This window comes from Mobula birostris, chromosome 23 (genome assembly GCF_030028105.1).
Source record: "Mobula birostris isolate sMobBir1 chromosome 23, sMobBir1.hap1, whole genome shotgun sequence".
NCBI lineage: Eukaryota > Metazoa > Chordata > Chondrichthyes > Myliobatiformes > Myliobatidae > Mobula > Mobula birostris.
Window position 1 is genome coordinate 58,536,813 of NC_092392.1, and position 10,128 is coordinate 58,546,940.

Consider the following 10,128-nt stretch of genomic DNA (forward strand, 5'->3'; position numbering starts at 1 on the left):
AGAAGCTGTTCCTAAAATGTTGATTGTGTGTCTTCACAGACATCCCACCTCTCCCGGAAGTTCTGGGAGTCTCCCGCATATTAATAGTGGCTCCCTGATGCCTGCAAATTATATACGATATCCTGGAAATCAATTTTTTTGAGAGGGAGTGAGAGAAAAGCAAGAGAGAGCGCGAGAGCGACCACGAGAGAGAGAAAGCGCAAGCGAGAGCGCGCCATGGCAGAGTGTTCCAAAAAAAATATAAAACGTACGTCACCCTAGACTACACTAAAGTGTACCCCTGCCTAATAGGGGTCAAAATAATGACAGTGTTGCTCGCTGCACTGTTTGCAACAGTGACTTTTCTATTGCCCATGGTGGGTTAAGACTGTAAAAGACACGTTGAGGTGAGTTTAACAGGTGTCATTTGTTCATTAGCATAGCTAACGTTATTTAAACTAGCTGGCCAGCTGCTAAGGAGCTAGTTTATTTCAGACATCCCACCTCTCCCGGAAGTCTCCCGCAAATTGATGGTGCTACCTCCCTGTAATGAGTTTTTGCAGGGTGGGATGTCTGGTCTTCAGGCTCCTGTACCTCCTCTCTAAAGGTAGCAATGAGAAGAGGGCATGGCCTGGCTGGTGGGGGTCCTTAATGATGGATACCACCTTCCTGAGGCATCATTTTAAGAACATAAATCATAGAAATCTATAGCACAATACAGGCCCTTCAGGCCACAATGTTGTGCTGACCACGTAACCTACTCTAGAAGCTGCCTAGAATTTCCCCACTGTGTCGCCATCTAGTTTTCCAAATTCCATGTGCCTATCTAAGAGCCTTTTGAAAGACCACCTCTACCACTGTTGCTGATGGTGCATTCCACACACCCACTATTCTGTGTGAAAAACTTGCCCTTGACATCCCCCCCCCCCTCCACCACCGTACCTACTTCCAAGCACTTCAGCACGCCATGATGGAAACAGTCGACACTTCGGGTGAGACCCTTCATCGTGGCTGGAAAGAAAGAGAAGTCAGGTTATGAAGATGGTTTGGGGGAGGAAGAAGAACAAGGATTCTAGATGATTCAGATATTCCTCAGTGGTCAAGGAGGTTACGTGCTGGACAAATAATTCTTTCATTGTTTTTAGGGAGAGCACAGTGGTACAACTACAAGAGCCATTGCCATACAACTTGAACAACCTGGCTTCAGTCTGGACCTCCGGTGCTGCCTGGGTGGAGTTTGCATGTTCTTTTTCTGGTCTGAGGAATTTCCTTTCGGTATGTGGGTTGCTGACCTCATGGCCAATATAAATTGCATTAATGGTAAGAGTTTCCCTTCAGCTTTACTGTAAAAGCCCTGGTTGTGTTCCAGTGCTCCTTGCAATTCTGGTGTAATCTACCTAGTCTTCAAAGTAAGTTTATTATCAAAGTCTGCATATGTTTCAAAATTCAAAGTTTCAAAGTGCATTTATTATCAAAGGATGTATAAGTTATACAGCCTTGAGATTTGTTTGCTTATAGGCAGTCACAAAGCAAGGAATCCGAAAGAACCCAATTAAATAAGTTAAACCAAACCCCCACAGCCCACAGAGAAAGAGAGAAGGAAAAACACGAAACAAATTATTTAAACAATGGAAGCAAATAACAACAACAGCTTTCCAAACCAAATGGAGTCCTTAGATCCAATTCCCCAGAGTAGGCCCAAAGGCTCGATTTCAGTTAATCATATTAGTGGGGCAAATCGCTGCAAAACTCACAGACACGAAGCACAGTAACCGGGGGGCAGTCTTCACAGACCCAGCATTGCAGAGAGAGAAGCCCCCAGACTTATACTAGCTTGAAATTCATTTTCTGCCAGGCATTAACAGGAAAATAAAGAAATAATTTACAATAAAATGGTTTTTTATTCTGTCTTCTCACCTCATGAAGGAAGGCATCCTATTGGCCTGTCCTTTTAAAGATATGCGCCCCTGCCCAGCTGTTCCTAGAGAAAAAACTACTTGCTGAAGGCAAGATGTTAACACCAGGGCAGGAGGACTAGTGGTTTCAGGGCCACCGTGGCTATGAACCCTGATAATGCTGAGTGGTCCAGCACCTCAAGAAGCCCTTTGGCCGAGCATGATGCCAATTCAAACTAATCCCACCTGCCTGCACGTGGTGTACACCTCTCCATTATGTGGAGGCACCCACCATTCTCTGTATGTCAAATAGAAAACTAAATACTCACCTCATAAACTTCCTTGAAACTTTTCCCCTCTCACTTTAAACCTCTTTAACTTATTATTTTGAGACATAGCATAATAATAGGGTCTTCTGGCATACAAGCCTGCACTGCCCAATTACACCCTTGTGAACAATCTCACCTCGGGTATTTTGTAGGTATTATTACGGACTTCACCATCTCCTGAATATCTTGTATTTATGATTGCTGTCAGTGCTGTTGCTGCCTGAACTTAATGATAATTTTTTTTCAGATTTCTGGGATCTGCAGTACTTTGCCTCTGGATTCCTTTAGATTTTGTTGGTGTGCCATTCCTGTAGATGCTGAATTGTGCAAAGTTAAGCACAAATATAAACTGGATTGTGGAACCTCCATTGGCAACAATAGTACTCCAGAATTGTGTGTGTTTGATATCATGGTCTGCCAACACTGCATCCTACTGGCAGATGTTGGTACTGCATGTACCAAATTGGCAGCTGGAACAACTCAAGCCTCAGATGTGCTGGTGTGTGTCAGTTGCCATATTAGAACCATTGCTACCTATTGTACCCGGACACTGGGTTCTTCACAGAAGGCTTCTGCAAATCTATTACCATCTAGTTTGTCCCAACCCATTTGTAGTCTTAGAGTCTACTTTTCTGAAGATAAAAAAGCCATTCAATCTTTTTGTTAGCTGCAACCTCTCAGGTTTTTTTTTACTGCAAGGAAACTAGAACTGCAGACAATATTTAAGGTACCTGTCCCAAAGGTGTTTAAAATATCTTCACAGCCTTATCGTTGGTTACGTGCTTATTTCAGCCTAATTGGATAGAAACACCAATGCACAGGAACAGAAGGGTCTGTGGAAAGTGGTGTATATAGCCCGGTCCATCACAGGCATCACGGAGCACTGCCACAAGAAAGCAACATCCATAATCAAGGGTCCCCACCACCCAGGCCAAGCTGTCTTCTTGCTACTACTGTCGGGCAGGAGGTACAGGAGCCTTAGGTCCCACACCACCAGGTTCAGGAACAGTTATTACCCGACATCAATCAGGCTCCTAAGCTGACATGGCTAACTTTACTCACCTCAACAATGAACCAATTGCACAACCTGCAGGATTCATTTTCATGGGCTCTACAACTCATGTTCTCAGTATTATTTATTTATTTATATTTGCATGACTTATCTTCTTTTGCACATTAGTTGTTTATTAGTCTTTGTTATTTATAGTTTTTCATCAATTCTGTAGTATCTCTTTATTTTCCTGTAAATGCCTGCAAGAAAATGAACCCCAGGTAGTGTATATGTACATTGATATTACATTCTCTGTGACTAACTGAGCAAACCACACATTTGTTTAAACCAAATGAAAGAATGTGACAACTTTTTGTGATAAACACTTTGCAAAGTGTGACACTCACTGATCAATAAGATAGCACATACTAAACTTACAGAACATTGCCTGATGGATGTTATGTTGGTCTCGTCCAAAAGTATTTTTTCTTACTGGTGAGTCTTTATCCGTAATTTGATTAGTGCTCAAGGCAACAAAGCAATGCAAGTTATCGTCCTCCTGGGGATGCTAAGAGGGGGTCAACAGCTGACACTGAAAACACCTATCTGCAAGACATTCCAGTAGGATGGACTGGACGCTTCCTTTTGGGTTCAGATTCAGTTGGATGGAATGTCTGTGAATCCATGAGTCTGCTGGAGGCTGAAGACAGCCGTTGCTGGGATTAGAGGACTGTGTACGTGTGTGGGTAGACGGCCATTGCTGGGATTAGAGGACTGTGTACGTGTGTGGGTAGACGGCCATTGCTGGGATTAGAGGACTGTGTACGTGTGTGGGTAGACGGCCATTGCTGGGATTAGAGGACTGTGTATGTGTGTGGGTAGGTGGGAGAGAGGAACAGGTCTTGGTTAGCTGTTGTGGCTTTGTCGCTTGGTATATTATTCTGTGTTGTGGGAGGTGGAGAGGGTCATTAACTTTAAATTCCTTTCATTTCCAGCACAGGAGTGCCATTACAAAGACGGCATAGCAGCACCTCTACTTTCTTAGAAGTTTGTAAAGATCCGGCATGTCATTTAAAACTTTGACAAACTTCTACGGATGCACAGTGGAGAGTACCCTGACTGGCTACATCAGGGCCTGGTGTGGAAATACCAATGACCTTGAATGGAAAAGCCTACAAAACATAGTGGATATAGCCCAGTCCGTCACAGGTAAAGCTCTCCCCCATTGAGCACATCTGCAAGGAGGGCTGTCACAGGAAAGGAGCATCCATCATCAAGGACCCCCTCCATCTAGGCCATACAGTCTTCTCACTGTTGCCATCAGGAGAGGGTACACGAGCCTTCGGACCCATACCACCAGGTTCAAGAACGGTTATTATCCCTTAACCATCAGGCTCCCGGTGCAGAATGGATAACTTCATTCACCCCAACACTGAACTGATTCCATATTAAGGACCTCACTTTCAGGGACTCCACAACTCATGTTCTCAATATTTAGTAGGTGTCTATTATTATTTTGCTTCTTTCTTTTTTAGTATTTGCACAACTTTTGCACATGGGTTGTCTGCCTTTGTGTGCAGTTTCTCATTGTTTCTATTGTGTTTCTTTGTATATGCTACAGATGCCTGCAAGAAAATGAATCTTAGGGTAGTATATGGTGATACGTGTGTACTTCGATAATAAATTTACTTTGAACTTTGAGCATTGTGGGCGTGCAGTGTTGGCACCGGAATGCGTGGCGACACTTGCGGACTGCTCCCAGTCCATCCTTGGGTGTGTTGGTCGCTAACGTAAATAACACATTTCACTGTATGTTTCCATGTTCATGTGACAAATAAATCTGAGTCCGGACCTGAAGATGAGTGCTGCCAATGGTTTGATGAAGCGCTGTTCACCTAATCCCTTGTGCAGCTCTAAACTACTTAACCCCACTGTAAACTCATCCCTCCTCAACATCCTCAAGCATCCCTCTGTCAATGCATTTACTTGCATCTTCAGCTGGTGGACACCCATAGAATTCAGCCTCATCCTCAGGCAACGTAATTCGTCAGCAAAGCGTTGGAGGGACTCAGCAGCATCTGTGGAGGGAAATAAACAGTCGACATTTCCAGCCAAGTCTCTCCATCAGGATTGGGAAAGAAAGGGGAAGAAACCAGGATGAGAAGTTGGGGGAGAGGGAGGGGGAGGAGAGAAGGGGCATCTCTATGGTGCATCTGATCTGATGAGTTTCTCCAGCATTTTGCATGTATTGCTCTGGATTTCCAGCATCTGCAGAATCTCTTGTGTTTATAATGTAATTCCTCTCCTGGATAACAGCATTCTCAAAATCCTCACTCCAAACCACCCATGCAACACATGACTCCCACTCACTGCCTCCTTACTGGGAGAGAGAGAGAGCACAGATAACATTGGACGCAACACTGGACAGAGGAATAGCGGTGGTCCTCAGCTGTCATCCTGCCAAGGGCAAGGCCATGGAGACTGGCATTCCTCAGGTGGGAGATTTGTGTCTGTCTTATTGGATGTAACACTGGGCAGGACAGTAACCTGCATTTTGTGGTAGATAGAGCAAAGGTGCTCGATAGAGCTGTCCCCCAGTCATTGCCTTAGGCTCTGCGCCATCAGTCCCACAAACCTGGCTGTCAAGAACTGACAGACCAAGGCACTTGGTAACTCGTTGCTAGTGGGTGGAAGGGATGGTGATGACGGGACTACAGAAGTTTATTTTGAATGGCCAGACTCACCCTTCAACCCTCACCTCCCAAATCAGAACCTACATACCCACCCCACACCCCCTACCCCCTAGCATGCAGAGCTGCAGGACAGCAGCCTACACAGGGTTTCAGAATCCTGGGGTATAGTCCATCTGGTCCTGGGGACTTACCTACACCTTCCCTACGGCCCATGAAGTGTGCCAGCCTTTTAACCTAATCTAAGATCAATCTAACTCTTTCTTTCTTCATAGCCCTCCAGTTTTCTATCAACCACGTGCCTGTCCAAGAACTTCTTAAATGTCCCTAATGTATCTGCCTCTACCATCACCCTTGGCAGGGGCGACATGCACTCTCCACTCACCTTACCCCGAAACTTTTCTCCCATCATCTTAAATTATACCCCCACACCTGGGAAAAAGTCTTTGGCTAGCTACTCAATCTATGTTTCTTACCATTTTGTACACCTCTATCAAGTTACCTCTCATTCTCCTTCTCTCCAAAGAGAAAAGCCCTAGTTCGCTCAACACACATTCATTAGACGTACTCTTCAGTCCAGGCAGCATCCTGGTAAATCTCCTCTGCACCGTCTCTAAAGCCTCGACATCCTTCTGTAATGAGGCAACCAACTTAAATGATTTTTCTCCCAGGCAGCAGATCCAGTGATGACCTCAACCCAAAATTCAAACATACACTTGAACTCTGAAGATGGTGGCAGAAGAACCGGTTTCTTGAATGCCTGCTGGCTTATTCCTGCTCTTCTTACATAGTTATGCAGTGTCTAGTAGTTGGCCAGCAGGGCTTGGAGTGGCCGTGTTGATCCACCAAGACCAGCCAACCCAGGAGGGGGGATATGGGATGAACGACTGCTTCCAATGAACAACTTGGACAGCTTGCGAATTATAGGAAGCTCCATTGGGAAGTAAAAAAACTCATGTTTTTTTGGATTTTTACTCACTACTCTCTTATTTCTAGAGTTGAACAGAATGGTTTCATAAGAGGTGTAGATTTAAGAACAAGTTAGTAGACTTACAGGGCCATAGAGAGCTGCAACACCATCAAATATGAATTTACACCAATCCTGGTTTTATTCCCCTCAGATTACCATCAATTCCCCCAGATTACACCTCTCACCTGCACACTGGGGGTCATTTTCCGCTGTACTGCTGACAAAAACAACTAATTTCATGTGAGATGCACTGAGCGGTCACATTATTGGGGTAGACCTATACACCTACTCATTACTATAAATACCTGATCAGCCAATCACGTGACAGCAACTCAATGCATAAAAGCATGCCTGATATGGTCAACAGGTTCTGCTGTTTAGATCAAGCATCAGAATGGGGGAGGAAATGTGATCTAAGAGACTTTGACCATGGAATGATTGTTGGTGCCAGACGGTGTGGTTCGGTATCTCCAAAACTGCTAATCTCTTGGGTTTTTCACGCACAACAATCTCTAGAGTTTACAGAGATTGGTGTGAAAAACCAGTAAGTGGCAGGTTCTGTGGTTAAAAATGCCTTGTTAAGAGAGAAAGAGAGGAGAATTGCCGGACTGGTTCAAGCTGACAGCAAGACAATGGTAACTGCGATATTTACTGGTTTTATTTTGGATTTCTAGTAACCACAGTACAATAATATTTGACTGGAAGTGGTATGTGCCTTCTTCATCCTGCAACCTGGTGGATAAAATTATCCACCTCTTGTTGAGCCCCGCTGACTGATTTTATCATAATCAGAGTGAAGGCTGAGCAGGTTCAGTAATGGCTGAGAATTTTACCCCAAATATGAAAATGGCACAAGGGTAAGTAGAAGAACCTCATGAGAATGGTGTTTACTGCACAATTCTGCACGGGAATGGGAGTACTAGGTTTCTCAACACTGCCCCAACATGAGAACATTGGATGCAGGAGCAGAGTTAGGCCATTTCACCTATCAAGTCTGCTCCACCATTTGATCATGGCTGATTTATTATTCCCCATTCTTTTACCTTCTCTCTAGAACCTTTGACACCCTTACTAATTAAGAACCTATCGACTTCTGCTTTAAACATACCCAATGACTTGGCCTCCATGGCCACCTGTGGCAATGAACTCCACAGATTCACCACCCTCTGGCTAAAGAAATTCCTTATCGTCTCTGCTCTGTAATGACATCCTTGCATTCTGAGATTGTGCCCTCTGGTTCCAGACTCCTCAACTATTGCCAACATCGTATCCACACTCACTTCATCTTGGCCTTTCAACATTTGATACGTTTCAATGAGATCCCCACTCATGCTTTTAACCTCCAGCAAATACAGGCCCAGGACCATCAAACACTCCTCAAAATGTTCCTGACTGATCTATGCTGGCCTCAGCTGTCCTGTGCTAATTCCCTATAATTATCAATTCCTTGATCTTTCATATATGAATCTGTCTCCTCGTTGAATATATTAAGTGATCTGGTAGCACCTCTGATGGGGGAACATGTCGTGTCCTTTTCAAAGCGGTTAGTCCACCTTTGGTCCCCACCTGGCACTCAGCTCTCACCTGTGGCTCCCCGTAGCTGTTTGCATGCAACAGCGGCCACACCCCGGGCAACGGCTTCGACAAGCCGGCTAAACCAGGTGAGGGTAGCCGACGGGTCTCAAACCCTCGGTGAGATAGGGAGTTGTCTATCCCAGCCTGTGAAGACAGACTCCGGCGGATTGAGCGGACGAGACCAATGGAAGGTCCAATGGTCAAGAAGGCGGTCTCTGCAAGTGTCATGGAACGTGTAGAGCAGGACAAGACACAGAAGACGTCCTGGCCATCCACTGCGCCTAGTCCCATCTCCAGCCGTCTTGACTCTCGTCTTGCCACAGGATCCAGATGGGAATTGGGAAGAGAGAGTGAGGCTGACGCTGCGCAACTCTCCCTCACTTAAGTCCAAATCAAGCGCTAGTCTCGATATCATCATAATGGTGTCGAGGTCCTCATTGACGTCGACAATGGACGAACAACCAAGTGATCTGGACTCCAGCACTCTCTGGGACAGAGAGTTCTTGACATTCAATATCTTCTGAGAGAAGAATTGTTTTACGCACCTTAGTGTGAAATGATTAGCCTCTTGTAACTATGTGCCCTTGTTTCTGACACTCCTACTGTATCACACTGGGGTGCATCACCATTTCACAGTATAAGTACTCTACACCCTACATGAGCTCGTGCAGTTTTCTGGAAGCGATGATTCAAAAAAAATTACAGGACAGTATTTACAAAATTTCTCAAATCTTGGTCCAGGAAAGTGCCACAATTGTTGCCAGCTCGCTATCTCTTGTAAGAGGGGTGCTGGCATTACCAAAAATGATTCAGCTCTCACTTTGACTAACTTAAGAATATTCACAAGACCCACAACCTGTTCGTTAGATCCACTGTTCTCAGATGCTGAGGACCACCTCCCAATGTCTAAGCCTTGCACTAACTGAGATTCCAATCTTCACTCTTCAGTAAGTGCATGATGAGGAACAAGTCATGGTTTGTGTAAAATGGTGATTGGTTTCCAACCCAATGAGGAGTAGCTCCCTGCAGTGTGCTGTTGGAATGAATCATCTTTCATTACATAAATGTATCTTGTAATTTCAAAGCTGATCACTGCTTGCAAGTTCAATACATTCTGAACTAACACCATTCTCTCTTAGGTACAAGTATTTACCTGTGTTTATTAATGTGCGTTAATGCTTTTAGAACATTACAGGGCATGATTAAATCTGTTTTGGGGAACATATGAAGGAGGGGATCTCAGTTGTGTTATTCCTAGGCCACTCTCTTGAGGAGAAAGAGAACAGTACATCTGTTTAGACAAAGGGTCTTGACCCAAAACACCAACTGTCCATTTCCCTCCGCAGATCCTGCCTGACCTTCAGTTCGCTTCTTGTCCCAGATTCCAGGATCGGTGTCTCACCTGTCTCCTTAGTGTATATCTTTCCTGGGCTGTGGTGTCCATCTAAAAGTGAATACTGTGAAGCCTCATTTAACATGGTGAGGTGTGGGCAGGAATTCTCCAGGCTGCTGCATGTCAAAACCAGTGGTTCCTTCCCTGGGATGTTTCCAATTTTAGCAGCACCCACCCATGAGACCATCACCCAAGCCAAGCACAGCCAGTGATGACACTGTGGACTGAGGTTCGGCAGGACTCGTGACTGAGAGATACCCAGGCACAGTAAAGCTGTGCTGGATTCACACTGATGTATTTGGCACT